A 3,425-nucleotide genomic window follows, 5' to 3' on the forward strand; every position below is an offset into this window, starting at 1 on the left:
ACCATCAATGAGGCCAGGAGTAAACAGATGGTTCTGTGTGATGGGCATGTGTACTGATGCAGAGATGTACTTAGACTAGACTGTACCACGGGATTTTGGGTGAAATGAGAAGGCTTAAGTGGTAGTGGAGAGAACAATAAAGCTTCTAAGGATGAGGAAGTGCACGACAGGCGCTCCAGTTTGCACCACAGCAGATTCAAGCCAATGGGTCAATTTGTGAATATAAGAGGACCAATAGTAAAATAAAAAGTTAGGCAAGGCGAGACCACCATCAAATGTCAGTCTCTGTAATAATGATTTCCTCACCCTGGGATGTTTCCCTCCCCACAAAAACGATGTAACTAGCTGGTCTAACTTTTTGAAAAAAGCTTTAGGTAAAAATATAGGAATACTCTGAAACAGAAATAACAATCGAGGCAAAATGTTCATCTTTACAGCATTGATCCGACCAATTAGGGACAAAGGTAGCGATTTCCATCTCTGAAAATCTGATTGAATTTGAGTCATTAAAGGGGAGAAATTGGAAGAGTGTAGAGAAGTCAAATTACGAGTCACGTTAACTCCCAAATATTTAAAGCCGGCAGGGCTAAGTCTAGAAGGAATGTCAGATTGTTTAAGTGTAAGACTTAAAGAATTCATGGGAAAACACTCACTTTTAAGAAGATTTATTTTGTAACCTGACAGAGAGCCGAACTTGTTTTTAATAGAGACACAATCGATGGTATACTAGATAAGGGATCAGAAACATATAGAAGCAGGTCATCTGCATATAAAGACAATTTTACATCAAGGCCTGACCGGGAAATACCATGAAAATGAGGAAGGGCCTTCAAAGCTATAGATAGGGATTGAATTACAATAGCAAAAAGTAGGGGGGACAGGGGGCAACCCTGTCTCGTTCCGCGTGACAATGAGAAGTAGCCAGAGGAAACACCATTTGTATAGACACTGGCTTGGGGTGCCTTGTACAACAGTCGAATCCATGAAATGAATCTGTCCTTGAAACCAAATCTTTGTAAGACCGCAAAAAGAAAGCTCCACTCTACACGATCGAAAGCTTTCTCAGCGTCAAGTGAGATAACTACTTCTGGATTAGTGGTGCTTCTTTAGCTCTAAGGTCAAATGGTGGGAAGTGTCACGGCTAGACGGTCCTCACCGATCGCCTTGCCAATTTTTGGTGGTGTTTGTGTACTTTGTCGTGTTTTCCTCTCCATCCTGTGCATGTGTGTTTTTTCTGCTGGAACATGTACTTCCGGAAGCCGTGGCACGGAACGGCAGCTGACCCGGGGGGAGTGTCCTGAGCTGGAATGGTCGCACCTGTGCGTAATCACTTCGCCGGCTACAACTAATCTGAAGCAGACCTATTTAACGGTGCAGTCGAGTCACAACCAATGCTGGAATGTTGAACTAAAACGGGCAGCGTAGTCGCGACTAGCATACCCAGTTTGTGAAGGAGAGAGAACGTTTTCGTTACTGTGCGTGTGTTTTTCTCATTTGCCTCCAGGATTCAGGGATCGGAGGAGTGGGCACAAGGAGTTGTTTTGGATTGTCACTGCACTGTCACCACGGGGAGAAGCCACCGTATCACTGCACTGCCCTTTTTGGATTACTGACTCGAACTGTTGACTCACCTTTTCACTGTGAATAAATCCACTGTCACTCTGCAAGGAGTCTCGCACCTGAGTCCTTTAACCCAATTCGTCATGACAGAAAGTCCCAGATACAATAATTAAATCATGTATCTGTATGAAATTCACTAACTTAATTTGTTCTTGTTGAGATGACATGAAATATTCTAGTAAGAGTGGTTAGTTTCTGGACATGAAATTCACAAGATCACATGAGATTTCAAACTGCAGGTAAATCACTGGAGTTATGACAGGCAGCCAACTACACACACACCACGTGTATGCTATTTATTATGGTCCTGGGTTCAAATGTTAACTAGACTCTGGACTTTGTTGAACATTATGTAATATGAAGACAACATGTAGTATTTAAGTGACCAAGTAGTATTGGGGTAAAAGTTAATGAATAGTGTTGGAATAAAATGACAAAATTGTGAAGGATTAAAATATTCCAAGAGCTCAACTTACTTCATCTAAACATTTTTCAATCACGTTTCATCAACACAAAATGCACAGGTTATTGAATATGAATAAGTTGTTTAAGTTTCCGCCAAAGCAAAGCAATTGTGTGCAACCAATGTCCACTATTGAATTAAGTAAATCCAACCTGTTCTTTTTTTCAGTGCAGGGGCCCTCTCTAGTTTTAAGATTAGGCTTAAAACGTTGCTTTTTGATAAAGCATATATAGTAAGAACTGGATCAGGTGACCCTGAATCCTCCCTTAATTAAACTGCAATTGGCCTAGGTTGTGGCTTCCCTTTGATGCACTTAATATTTCTTCTTTACTCATCTTTTTTCACTATGTGTTTATACACCTCTCTGAATTTAATCTTTAGTTATTTATTAATCTCTGGCTCTCTTTCACAGTGTGTCTTCTTCCTCCCATCACCTCCACCTGGTAGCAGCAGATAGCTGTCCCTCCCTGAAAATGGTGATGGCAGAGATTTCTTCCTGTTAAAAGTTTTCCTTCCCACTGTTGTCAAATGCTTGCTCAAAGGGCTCCTTTGACTGTTAGGGTTGTATCCTTATTATTGAAGGGTCTTTACCTTACAATATTAGCCACCTTGAGATGACTGTTGTTTCGATTTGGCGTTTTATAAATAAAATTGAAAATTAAATGTCATCAGGGGAGGAATGAAAGGAGGAAGGGTAGATTGTTTTTGTCTGAATACAATGGGATGGTTAGCACTGTTGCCTCCAGGTCCTGAATTCAATTCCAGCGTCAGGGAAAGGATGGATTTGCATGCGCTCCTCGTGTCTATGTGGGGTCTTTCTGGGTACTCAGCTTCCTCCCAAAGTCACCATATGTGCAGTTAGTGGGGTTAGATAAATGGTGATTCTAAAGTGGCCACACCATAGGTGTGAGTGAATGGTTGTCTGTCTCTCTGTGTTTGCCCTGCAACAGACTGGCGATCTGTCCGGGGTGTACCCTGCCTCTCGTCCTCTGCCATCTGGGACAGGCTTGCTAAGTTGTGTAGGAGGAAGAAGGTGGATAAATGGATATTGTGTTGTGTGTAGACGAAGATCAGATCTCACAGATTGTTGCATGTCCAAAATGATTTTGTTAACCCCTGTATATGCAATCCATCCATCCATCCTTCTCATTCCCCATACCCAATACAGGGTTTTCGTGAGGCTGGTCATAGAATGTGAGAAAGCCTACACCTTGTTCAAAAGTGTTTCTTTATGAATAACTCCCCTTTAGACAGTTTAGTAAAAAAGTTTTGCGAGCTGGTTTTCCTCAGTATTCATCTTTTCGCTTACCCTCCCCATGTTGTTAAAAGGGGGAGGGGGAAG

This window comes from Astatotilapia calliptera, chromosome 4, assembly GCF_900246225.1.
Source record: "Astatotilapia calliptera chromosome 4, fAstCal1.2, whole genome shotgun sequence".
In the NCBI taxonomy this organism is placed as follows: domain Eukaryota; kingdom Metazoa; phylum Chordata; class Actinopteri; order Cichliformes; family Cichlidae; genus Astatotilapia; species Astatotilapia calliptera.